The following is a 13630-nucleotide window of genomic DNA, read 5'->3' as shown; positions in this document are numbered from 1 at the left end:
GCTGTTTGGCTACTGCCACCTGCTGGTTCAGAAAGGCATTTCATTTTATGCAGCCGCAGAACGGACTTGGTACTTGGCCGTCGGCTGTCGAGCATTGGTTTGGTGTGTCAGGGCAACTTTGGACACAGACGCTGCCGACGTGAGCCAACCCCGCAGTCTGCTTTCGTCGCCACTTGTTCATCGGCATCAGCTTGGTGTGTTCCTGCCTTTATAATCACTAAAAAGCTGTCACTCATCTTAGTTCATCACGATGATACAATCTCATGAAGTTCCATTATAATCCATGAAGCTGTCCACACTGCTCAATAAATCTCTTATTTACATAATGTCTACACTTTGTTATAATAAGAGGATTTACGAGCGTGCAGAACTCAGCACTGGACAAAAACTCTGACTGTGAGTGGTAAGTGGATTCTAACTTAAACACCTCTGATTGGCCATTGTGTTTAAGAAATCGACAGACATGTCTGTGATTGGCTACATTGCTCAACGCTGCAAAACGCTTTGACGCTCCGCCTATGATTATTTACACTATATTGCCAAAAGTTTTGGGATGCCTGCCTTTATGTGCACATGAACTTTAAAGACATCCAATTCTTAATCCATTGGGTTTTTATGGAGTTGGCCCACCCTTTGCAGATATAACAGCCTCAACTCTTCTGGGAAGGTTTTCCACAAGGTTTAGGAGTGTGTTTATGGGAATTTTTGACCATTCTTCTAGAAGCACATTTGTGAGGTCAGGCAGTGATGTTGGCGAGAAGGCCTGGCTCACAGTCTCTGCTCTAATTCATCTCAAAGGTGTTCTATCGGGTTGAGGTCAGAACTCTGTGCAGGCCAGTCAAACTCGCTGGTGTGCAGTCATGTTGGAACAGGAACATCCCCAAACTGATCCCACAAAGTTGGGAGCATGAAATTGTCCAAAATGTCTTGGTATGCTGAAGCATTAAGAGTTCCTTTCACTGGAACTAAGGGTTCAAGCCCAATGCCTCCACCAAACTTTACAGTTGGCACAATGCAGTCAGGCAAGTACCGTTCTCCTGGCAACTGCCAAACCCAGACTCGTCCATCAGATTTCCATACAGAGAAGCGTGATTGGTCACTCCAGAGAACACGTCTCCACTGCTCTAGAGTCCAGTGGTGGCGTGCTTTACACCACTGCATCCGACGCTTTGCATTGCACTTGGTGATGTAAGGCTTGGATGCAGCTGCTCGGCCATGGAAACCCATTCCATGAAGCTCTCTACGCACTGTTCTTGAGCTAATCTGAAGCCCATGTAACGATCTTTAGCGATTATTACAAGTATTTAATCAATTCATGGGTGAAATATATGAATATAATAAATCATAAAGCCTTATGATTAATTATGATACATATATCGACCCAAGAGGGGATTATGCGCACATGTTGTGAATTAATTACAACCAATTATAATCAATTACATATATGATTAGTTCTAGTTTAATAGTTGTTTAGAGAAACTATCCTAGTTTGTCCAGCAAACTGTTGGTTTTCCCACAGACTATTATAAAAGAATGTTATTCTCTGGCCACGAGAATAACTTTCTATTATAGCATCAAAGCGTAAAGCGATGTTGCCGGATCGAAACGTAGAAGTGACTTGGGTTTTCTGAATGAGCAGCAGAACAATTAAGCATGAATATAATGTATTTAATATATGAAATTGATAATACAAAGGTTATATGGCTAAATAGACACAAGTACTACACATGTATATAGAAAACAAAAGTAAAGTCAAGTGTAACGATTTGTACAGTTATTAATCAATTTATGGGTGGAATATGAATATAATAATTCATAAAGCTTTATGAATTATTATGCACATACCGACCTAAGGGGGAATTAACCATATATGGTGAATTAATTACAACGAATGGTAATCAATTATATATATATGATTAGTTCTGGTTTAATAATTATTTAGAGAAACTGTTCGTTTGTCCGGCAAACTATAGCTCCTCAGAATGTTATAAAAAGGAAGGTCTGTTCTCTGGCCACGAGAAAGACTTCCTATTCTAGCATCCAAACATAAAGCAAGGATATAGGATCGAAACGTTAAAGTGACCTGGCTTTTGTTGAAATGAGCAAAAAGAACAATCGAGCATGAATTATGTGTTTAATATTATATGCAAACTACGACTACAGAGGTTGTACGTCTAAATACAGAATACAGAAAAATATACAAATATATACAAAAAGGGAACGTAGAGACAGGAAAGGAAGGAAAGAGAGAAGGTAAATAGCGAAACCTAGCAGTCCTGGAAAGCCAGCATAGAAATCAGTTTCATTATCTAAGATTCAGAAATGGTACTTGCATCAGTTTGCTTGCGGGGTTTCAGGTCAGTGCTGCTGCAGTTCATTGGCTTCTTCCGTTTCCGCGGGAGGGTTTAAACTGAGGACGTGAAAGTTAGTTTTCGCCGGAGAGGTGGTGGTCCCGTGATGCGCGCGATGGAAGTGCGTCACCGTGACGTCCGGGAGAGACGTGCGTGAGTGATTCAGGGCCGTCGGGAGAACACACAGGAGAATCCTGGTGTTCCTTTTTATGATAGATAGGCTGACACACCTCCTTGAGGTGGAATGGCCAATGACATTGATGCAAAGTTGGCGGGCAAGCTCTTTCTTTGTTAGGTCTCCTAGCTAAATTTGCATACTTTATGACTATCAGATCGGATTTCGAGATGGAGTACTTTCTTCACAATATCATTAAACACATAGAAAAATGCATTTGTCAGCTATGTGACATATCTCAGTGAATAGCTCGAGTCCGGAGCTTTATGGAGAGATCAAACTCGATAGATCAGAAAGGCATATAAAAGAAGTTATGGTTTACAGACAAAATTCCCTCATTAAAATGCACACTAGCACAAATACACTCATTTAACACTAGGAAACATGCATACGCTTGAAATACATGATGGATACATACATGGATGTGACTTGGCATAGTTACATTTTACATATACAGTCAATAATGTATGTTTGTGGATTTTTGTATGTGTCTGTGTGTGTGTGTTGGGTGTTGGAATGTGGATCTGGCCCGTAGTCCACATGAGGGGCCCCTTTGATGTCCTTAGAGCAAGGAAATTGGGCCTTCTGTTCTACTTCGGAGGGTAACAAAGGTGTCAAGTGGGCTCATCTTTTGCAGACCGGTCGGAGCCGAGCTGAGATTTTACAACCCAGTCCAGCATGCTAAAAGCGTTCTGAACATTCCAAAGTTTATTGATTATCCTGATACGTGTGCATATGCTACACAAGAAAACAGAGGTGATCAAAACAGTGGCAAATTACAAACAGTTAAACCTTTGAGAGCCAGCAAGGAAATCAGTTTAGATGAATTTTAACAGGTTACTTGCATGAGTTCTGTCAGTGTGGTGTAGTTCGTAGAGTTTCAGCGCGCTTGGCTTGGAGCGATTGGTCCTTTCCAGAGATCATTCTCCGGCGGGTTTTTCAAACAAGGTTTTAGCTGAAGAGTAAAATAACCGGAAAAATAAAGAAGAGAGTCCGTCTCCTAGGTGATGGAGGATGGCAAAGGCTTGACAAAAGAAAAACTTGTGCGAAGAAGGTGGTCGTCCTGACGAGAATGGCACGAGATGGAAGCGCGGTCACCGAGACGTCCGGGAGAGACGTGCGTGAGAGGGTGATGGACAATTCAGAGACAATCGAGAGACAAAGGAAAAATTGCGTGTTGTTGTCTTTTATGGAAAAACAAGCCAACACGCCTCCTTGGGTAAAACAGCCAATAGATTAGGGTGCAATCCTGGCAGGCAAAACTTTTCGTTGTCTCTATTCATGACCTCATTTGCATGAATTATGAAGTGTCAGATTGGAGTGTATTTTCTCAAAAGTCCCATTAAAAACAGAACGATGCGTTTTACAGTAATGTGACATACATTGTTGAATAAGGCATAAAGAGAGCTTTAAAAAGAAACCAAACTTGTCAGGTGGCAAAAAACAGATACAGTTATACAAACAGGGAAGATACAGTATACTCGAATCTCATCATTTAGGATGACACTAACACACTATGGTCATAGCTAAGCTTATACACTAGGGATACATAGATGCAGCTCGGAGTACAGTGGCGGGTACACTTTGGCACAGTCATATTTTGTACATATATTCTTCATGCGGGTTTTTTGTGTGTGTCTGTGTGTGTGTGGTGTGTATTGGAATTTGGCTGGGCTGGTCTGGCCCATGGTCACATGGTCCTTAACCCACATGGGTGATTCTTTTGAAGTCCCCAGAGCTGGGGACTGGGGTTCTGTGGTTAGTTTCTGACAGGGCCACAGAAATGCTAAAATCCCAGTCTTTCTTAGACCGGCCGAAGCCGATTCGTGATTTACATGCACCGTTCAGGAGGCTAAAAGCATTCTGAAAATTCCAAAGTTGGTTGACTAAGACGGATCTTATCCAGATGTTACACCCACATGAAGTTTGGAGGTCTGTAGCTTTTGACTCTGCAGAAAGTTAGTGACTTCTGCGCACTGTGCGCCTCAGCATGCGCTGATTTTACGTGGTCGTCCACTTCGTGGCTGAGTTGCTATTGTTCCCAATTGCTTCCACTTTGTTATGATACCACTAACAGTTGACCGTGGAATATTTCGTAGTGAGGAAATTTCACTAATGAACTTATTGCACAGGTGGCAACCTATCATGGTACCACGCTTGAATTCACCGAGCTCCTGAGAGCGTCCCATTCTTTCACAAATGTTTGAAGAAGCAGTCTGCATGCCTAGTGCTTGATTTTATACACCTGTGGCCATGGATGTGATTGGAACACCTGAATTCAATGATTTGGAGGAGTGTCCCAATACTATTCTGGCAATCTAGTGTATCTTTGTTTATTCTTCATATTTTTTTCATTGGTTATTTATTTATGAATGGATTTTGTAAATCACATTTACTAATATTAATTGTCATTTATTTTTATGTATTGTAAAATGATGTAATTTTAAGAGTAGGCATTGAGGTCGGCCCTATTTTCAGGTCCGTATCATGTCAGCATAATCCTTCCTCCCCGCTAGATGGCGCTGTTTGCCATAGGCTTAGTTAAACTACTGAAAAACTTTAGTTGTTAATAGGGGTGTGACGAGATCTCGTGGCACGAGATCTCGCGAGACTAAACTGTGACGAGATTTCTCGTCGAGGCGAAAAGTAGTCTCGTGATGTTGCCATGACAGAGTGTTAGGATGATTAGGAAAGAATATGCCACCGCTACGTTTACATTATGCCTCCACTGTCGTTTTGCTTTGTATTTAAATAAAAAAAACATTTAATTCAGTTGGATAACGGTCGCCGCCGCTCCATATTTACAGAGTACGCGCGACCGTTGAAAGTGAAAGTAAACGCGCGCGCGCGCATTCAAACGTGATTTCAATACCCCGCATTTTGAAAGCGGCTCACTGATGAATACAGATATCTCTCAATATGAAAGCTATTTTAGGCTGGGCAGTGTAGTTGTAACCATCTCTCAGCTCTGTATCAAAGAAAAATTTGGTCTTATTTGATCTTTGAATATTGAGAGAGTGCGATTATGGATGCACTTATTGTAAAGTGTTACCATAAAAATGAATAACAGTTTTCTCTTCTTATTATTTACTAGTACAAACAATAAGGTTTCATTTGTTAACATTAGTTAATGCACTGTGAACTATCATGAACTAACAATGAATGACTATTTTTATCAACTAACAAAGATTAATAAATACTGTAGCAAATATATTGCTCGTTGTTAGTTGATGTTGGTTAATACATTAATGTTAATAAATGAGACCTTATTGTAAAGTGTCACCATTTTTATTTATACTGTTTTTATTTCTGTGATCAGATTGTGGAGAGGAGTTCAGTTAGGAGGTCAAAAGCTGTAGAAGCTCATAATTCATGTACAGTAAGGTCTGAAGAGACTGAAATCATACAGAAGAGAAGTCAGTCAGTTGAGTTAGTGGCAAAACCTTTTACATTACTTGAGTATTGTTGTCTTTTACTGCATATGATAATTCAGTCTCAGAAAGTAGAACTGAAATGACATTCATTACAAAATGATTAGTTAAAACATTTCAAATACACCAGAATATTTTTCTAGTCATGTATTTCGCCATCTTGTCTCGTCTCGTGAACTCAATCTCGAGTCTCGTCTCGTCTCGTGAGATACTGGTCTCGTCACACCCCTAGTTGTTAATGATTCATAGCGTCAAGCACGCAAAGCAATGAAGCCTCTTCAGAATAGTTCGCTCACTTTAAAATTTCTGGCCTCACCACTGCATCACACGACACCTTTGTTGAAGACTGATTTACACACAACTAAACTAATGGAACAAAAATAGTACACAAACAAATAAAAACCAACAATAAACATGATTATGGAAAAAGAGGTGCAGAAAGATAAGCAAAATGAAGAATATTAATTTCTGATAACTGAAGAGGAATCTCATTTAATTCACATTTATATTGATCAAATTCATCTTTTATGCAATTTCAATCATTCATAAATTAACATAAAAACCCCTATTACATTCATTATAAGCAAATCTATTGAAACAACATGATCAAATTACCATTCATCAATTTTATATCACGTCTGTTCATATGATGTAAGAGAATGAATGTTTCTGTTTGAAGCGTTTGCTCTTTTTCTCCTGCTGCTGTGAGTTCATGTGATTGATCTGTTAATGACTGAACACATGAGCTGCTCCTCATTAAAGGTGCTAAAGAGGATGTTTTGTTTTATACATTTTTGCAATATTACTTGAAACTGTCTTTACTAACTGATAAAAGACTATTTATTAGGTGCACTGAAAGTAATAATATTAATATACATCATCTGTGCACGAGGTAGGGCCTTAAAAACATCAGCCAATCGTTTACGCGATGATCGCGTAAACGATTGGCCCTCTGGCTTGTCAATCACTGCCATGACGTTCCTTGTGAGAGACGTGCGCGGATTGGCCCTCTGGCTTGTCAATCACTGCCATGACGTTCCTTGGGAGAGACGATCGCGGCTGTGAAGGAGAGGGGCTGTTCTTAGGCATGCGCTCATTTCAAACACTCACTAACAGTCTTTGGTTTCTCAGTCGACGAAAAGATCCTATTTAGCACCTTTAAGGTGTTACTGCAGTACTGAAAAACACTTTTAATCACGATCAACATTTAACACTCTTTAAACACTCTCAATCTCATCACAGTCAGGATTAACACAGTCCATTTATTTTAACTGTAGGCGAAAACTGGATAATGTAATTTTTTTCTAGTTTTAAAATCTTCGTGTCAGTGTCACAGATTATGACATTGAAACACTATAGACCCCTTTGGAGCAGACGTCACAATTACGTCACTTGCAGCTGCGCGCGCATAGTGGTTGCAGAAAAATAGCGGTAGCAATTGGAGGAAAATGTGCAAAATCCACAGAATAAGAGAAAAATGTTTTGTTGTGCCTCTGGATGTTGGAATCGGAATGCAAAAAATATAGTCTTCATTTTTAAAGAAAACCATCGTTGAAAACGTCCTTTGAAGCTAAACGGAGACGTTTCACAGACTGGACTGATGACACCTGCAAGGATTAGTCTACTATTAAATCAGGAATTTATGTAGACTTACTGTTTACATCAATATTCACATATGCAGTTCAGAGGACATACATACATAGCAGTTACAGCATGAAATAATATTTAAACCTATAACATTTTACATAGATAACTTTTAAACATAGTCTACAACATTTTTATTTCACAATTCTGGCTTTTTTTCTTGCATTTGCGTGTTTATTACTCCCAGTTCAGACTTTCTAACTCGCAATTGTGAGATTATTTCACAATTCTGAGGGGGAAAAAGTCAGAATTGCGGGATAAATTGCAATTCAGAAAAAGACAGAATAACGAGTATATCTCACAATTCTGTTTTTCTTTGTAAGAAATGTGAGATATAAACTCAGATTTGTGAGAAATAAAAGTCAGAATTGTGAGATATAAACTCGAAATTAACTTTTTTTTATTCTTTTATTTTGTGGCTTCCATAGACTGCTACTGCTCAACTGTACACTGCGTTCCAAATTATTATGCAATTGACATATCAGTAAGATTTCAGTACAATAAACATTCAGATTTTAGTTTTTCTAAGAAAATGTTTGTTTGTTTATTTATCCATGTCTTTTTAGATAACTGGTATCAATCTCAGACAAAATAATTTGCCAGATCTATGGAAACCCTACTTAGAGGTTGTTCCACATTATTAAGCAAGTCACAGTTCTCATGCAATATGGGGAGGAAGAAAGATCTTTCTGAAGATGAAAAGCATGAAATGGTGCAATGTTGTGCAAAAGGCATGAAAACAACTAATATTGTGTGAAACTGAATGGAGATTATCAAATTATCATAAGATTTGTGAGTGATTTAGAGCACAGCAGAACTCAGTCAGATAAAGGCTTATTAATGAAAGTTCCTGTCAAAAAAATTAATTGTATTAAAAGGGCAGCTATAAAAAAGCCAGTGTTGAGCAGCAAACAGGTATTTGAAGCTGCTGGTGTCTCTGGAGTCTCAAGAAGCTCTCCATGCAGGCTGGCAGTTGTGCGTAAAGATGCATTTTAGACACCATTAACCAAACCTCACAAAGAGAAACATTAACAGTGGGTTTAGAAATATATTTTCAAACAGTTTTATTGCTGTGGTGTTTTTTTGCAGCATGGGATAGTGCATAGTGCATTGTACAATAGTGCATTGTACTATGCTCTATCCTCCTTTTTGTACCATAGCTGAAAATGGCCAGTTATGAGCTCCACATATCTTGCAAAAGTCATTTTAATACCCTCCATCTCACTTCCCAATATTCCAGCCCAAATCATCACCCGCCAGCTCCTTGCTGACGTCGCAGTCTTGTTGGAACGTGGTGGCCATTCACCAACCATCCAGAAATCCATCCATTTAGACCATCCATTGTAGTACGGCATTAGTCAGTGAATAAAACTATTTAAAAATTAGTCTTCATGTATTTCTAAATGTTTCTCTTTGTGAGGTTTGGTTTGGAGTGGCTGAAATGCATCTTTACGCACAACTGTCAGCCTGAATGGAGAGCTTCTTGAGACTCCAGAGGCACCAGCAGCTTCAAATACCTGTTTGCTCCTCAACACTGGCTTTTTTTATAGCTGCCCTTTTAATACAATTAATTTTTTTGACAGGAACTTTCCTCAATAAGCCTTTATCTGACCAAGTTCTGCTGTGCTCTAAATCACTCACAAATCTTATGATAATTTTATAATAACCATTCAGTTTCACACAATATTAGTTGTTTTCATGCCTTTTGCACAACATTGCACCATTTCATGCTTTTCATCTTCAGAAAAATCTTTCTTCCTCCCCATATTGCATGAGAACTGTGACTTGCTTAATAATGTGGAACAACCTCTAAGTAGGGTTTCCATAGATCTGGCAAATTATTTTGTCTGAGATTGATACCAGTTATCTAAAAAGACATGGATAAATAAACAAACAAACATTTTCTTAGAAAAACTAAAATCTGAATGTTTATTGTACTGAAATCTTACTGATATTTCAATTGCATAATAATTTGGAACGCAGTGTAATTTTCTCCAACCAGGTAGGCTCCTCCCACAAAAAACCGTCATCGCTGTTTGCAAACACCAAATTGGTCTATAGTACATCGATGACACGTTGATGTCATAATTATTTTAGAGACTTCATGTTCTTATCCAATAAGAACATCATATTCTTATCCCTTATTCATGACAGCACGTGGTGCTTTCCACAGACGCTTCAAACACAGACAGACGCTTCAAACTTTAAGATCATGTAGTAGTTTAGAGAAGCATTGTCCCTTGTTCTGTTTTAATTTAATTTACCATTTGAAATCAAGCTCCCTTGTACAGCCTATGACGTAATATGGCGTGACCCGGAAGTATAAAGGAGCGCCTGGAGAAACAGTCAGCATCTATCGTCTTGAGGGACTGTTCTGCAGGCAGGCAGCCTGAAGCATGGCAAGGAAACGCAGAGTCTTGTTCCCTGGTTCTCAGGGAACTATGGTTACATACGTAACCATACCTTACTAAGGTTAAACCAAACCTTAGTAAGGTCAACCCGAGGGGCCAGCCACTCAAAATACTCGGTAAAAGCACCTTGTTACTCTCACAGCGTGAGGAGTACATAACTGAACTCCACATGTTACACCGGAGGCCGAGGTAGGCCTACCTTAGTAAACACGTGGCATCAGCAAGTGGCTACCATAACCATACCAACCCATCAGGTCATGCATTCAAGGATTTAGCTTCTAAAAAGAAATGCATATTATGCCACATACTCCACAAGAGGCCTGCTTAAGGCGTACTCAACAGAGGTGGGGCGTGGCCGATGGTGGTAATGGATTCACAAGCATCCTGCCAGCACGTCAGCTAAAAAGGAGGCCTTATGGGGCCTACAATCTCAGCAACAAGCGGCGTTCAGCCTGTTTATCCATATAAACACAAACTGTGCTAACATGTAAACTAAAAGGAGGCCTTATTAGGGCCTACCCTAGTAAACACATGGCATCAGCCAGTCCAGGACCATACCAACCAACCGGCCATGCATTCAGTGGAAAACCTTTCACGCATAATACTGAGAGAAGGAATGCACATTACGCCGCCATACTCCACGAGAGGCCTGCTTAAAGCCTACTCAACAGAGGTGGGGCATGGCCGATGGTGGCATAGGATCGATGGTGGTATGGGTTCTTGGATTCCCAGGCATCCTGCCAACAAGTCAGCTAAAAAAGGAAGCCCTGCGGGGCCTACGATCTCAGCAACAAGTGGCGTTCAGCCTGCTTGCAGAATAGAACACTGCAAATAGAACTGTGCCAACATGTGAACTAGAAAGGAGGCCTGTTGAGGGCTTACCGTTCCAATGACACGTGGTTTCAGCTCGTGAATGTAAACTATGTGAGCAAACTATGATCAGCTTAACAGTCTTGATGAAGGAGGAGTGAAAAAAGATGGCGCCGACCAGTGTAGTGGCTTGCCGTCGCTCCTCTCTGTTTACTAGTTTGTTCCTTTTTTGTGTTCTTTTATATTTTTTGTTTTGTCCTGGTCAGTCAGTGTGGGTTTATGATCGCAGTACCCTGCTTCAGATTCGTTCGTTTGTTATGGACTTGTCGATCAGCAGTGGAAATAAGAATTTCTTTACGCATTCTGTACTGCCATCGCGTACACAGTGGGGTGGACGTGCGTGCTGTAAGCAAAGGCGCCGGCGAAGACGGGGGAGGCGTGCAGGCGCGCACGTGAAGCAGCGATTTTTGCGGAAATATTCTGATTTGGTGCAGTTTGCAAGAGAAGACGGTAATGCGGAATTTGCTGTGAAGCTGTGGGGTTGGCGCCATTCATGCTTGCTGCCAGTCTACCCGGAGGGATGTCCGTCGGCGTTGCGTTTTTATCTGGATGGAAATTCTTCTTCGTCGTGTTCCAGAGGTGCTGACTTGAGCAACTTACTCTATCCTAAAACGGTAAAGTCCGGTCAAACCTCAGTTGTTGTTTCTACGGTCTCACAGACTTTAAAGATGTCATTGGTTAATGCACGCTCGATTACAAACAAGACCTTCATTTTAAATGATTTTATTTCACATAACGTCTTGGACTTTTTTATTTATCACAGAGACTTGGATAAATGTGGATGAATGGAGTCCATGTGATGAACTTTGTCCAACTGACTATAACTTGATTAATACCCCAAGATCAGTGGGTCGTGGTGGGGGTCTAGCTACAGTGTGCAAACAGCAGTTTAAATGCCACCGGTTATCGACCATGAATTACTCGAGCTTTGAAGTTCAGTTGTTAAAACTGGAGTTCTTTAAGCCTGTTTTGGGTGTGGTCATTTATCGACCTCCAAAGTATAGCCAGGTCTTTATCCAGGAATTTTCTGATTTTATATCTTCTATTTTATTGTTATCTGATTATATCTTAATTGCTGGGGATTTTAATATTCATATCTGTTGTCCTGGGAAGCCTTTAGTCAAGGAGTTTTCAGACCTGATGGACTCATTTAATTTTATTCAACATGTCTCTGGTCCTACGCATGAGAAAGGACATACCTTGGACCTTGTTTTTTCTTTAGGGTTGTCTATTTGTGATGTTGATGTTAATGATGCTTGCATTTCGGATCATATGCCTGTTACTTTCTGTGTAAATGTGCCAACTGAAATGAGGGCGAGTCAGTCCTATTATGTTTGTTCCCGTACAATTACTTCATTAACACCACAGGTGTTTGGTGAGATTTTTAGTACCATTTCTGATGTATCACGGTTGGAGTCTGCACCTCTTATGACTAATCCAGATGAACTACTTTCTGTTTTTAATTCTATATGCTCTGAAGTCTTGGACTCTGTTGCTCCTTACAAGAATAAGCAACGTAAGGTAAATCATCAGCCCTGGTTTAATGAACATACTCGTGATCTTAGACAGCAGTGTAGGAAGGCAGAACGGGCTTGGAAGAAAAATAAACTTCTGGTTTCACGACAGATTTTACGAGAATCACTTCTTGGGTATCAGAAAGCTGTAAAGGATGCTAAAGCAGACTATTTTTCAAATATTATATCGCAGCACTCAAATTCACCAAAGATCTTGTTTCAAACTATTAATAGGTTTTTTAATCCAAATGCCATCACAATACCGCCATCTATGGAGTGTTGTGAAAAGTTTTTAAGTGTTTTTTCTGAAAAAACTAAAAACATTAGGTCCGGGTTTCGTGATTTGGGCAGAAAGGTAGCAGAGGACTCTATTAATGTCAATACTTTTGATGAATTTGATCTGGTTGCATTTACCGATATTAGTCATATTATTGCTAAACTGAAACGCCCAGGTACCAGTTGGGATGTTTTGCCTTCAGGTTTGCTTGGTACAACAGCTGACTTTATTGGACCAAGTATTACATCTATTGTGAACTGTAGTCTTTCTACAGGTATTTTTCCATCATGTCTTAAGCAAGCGGTCATTCAGCCTCTTCTCAAGAAGTCCACTCTGGACCCCTTGGATTATACAAATTACCGGCCAATTTCAAAATTGCCTTGTATTTCAAAAATATTGGAGAAAGTGGTTTTATTTCAGTTGAGCTCTTTTTTAGCTAATAATGATGTGTTAGATGCTTTTCAGTCTGGTTTTAGGGCAGGACACAGCACTGAATCTGCTTTATTGCGAGTTTCCAATGATTTGTTACTCATTGCAGACTCGGGTAGTCGAGGAGCTTTAATTATGCTCGACCTTAGTGCAGCTTTTGATCTAATAGATCATGACATCCTTATTAAACGTTTAGAGCATGTTGTGGGTCTGAGAGGGACTGTTTTAAAATGGTTTTCTTCTTATTTGAAGGGACGATCCTTTTCAGTGAGGGTTGGGGAATTTTCCTCTTCTTCAGTTCCTATTGACTGTGGAGTACCTCAGGGCTCCATTTTGGGCCCTATTCTGTTTTCATTATTTTTGTTGCCTTTAGGCCTTATTTTCAAAAACACAGAATGTCTTATCATCTTTATGCTGATGATATTCAGATTTACCTACCTATTAGATCTGGAGGATCAACTTCTCAGTCTTCTTTACTACTATGTCTTGAGGAGGTGAAGAGCTGGCTAGAGCAAAACTGCCTACAGC

General features: G+C 39.9%; 1 pseudogene; it reads left to right on the top strand.

The window, feature by feature from the left end:
• LOC125260502 overlaps positions 1 to 13630 on the top strand; it is a 175620-nt pseudogene that overhangs the window by 31089 nt on the left and 130901 nt on the right.

The sequence above is a fragment of the Megalobrama amblycephala genome, linkage group LG24, assembly GCF_018812025.1.
Source record: "Megalobrama amblycephala isolate DHTTF-2021 linkage group LG24, ASM1881202v1, whole genome shotgun sequence".
In the NCBI taxonomy this organism is placed as follows: domain Eukaryota; kingdom Metazoa; phylum Chordata; class Actinopteri; order Cypriniformes; family Xenocyprididae; genus Megalobrama; species Megalobrama amblycephala.
This window is presented reverse-complemented; position numbering and strand designations above follow the sequence as displayed.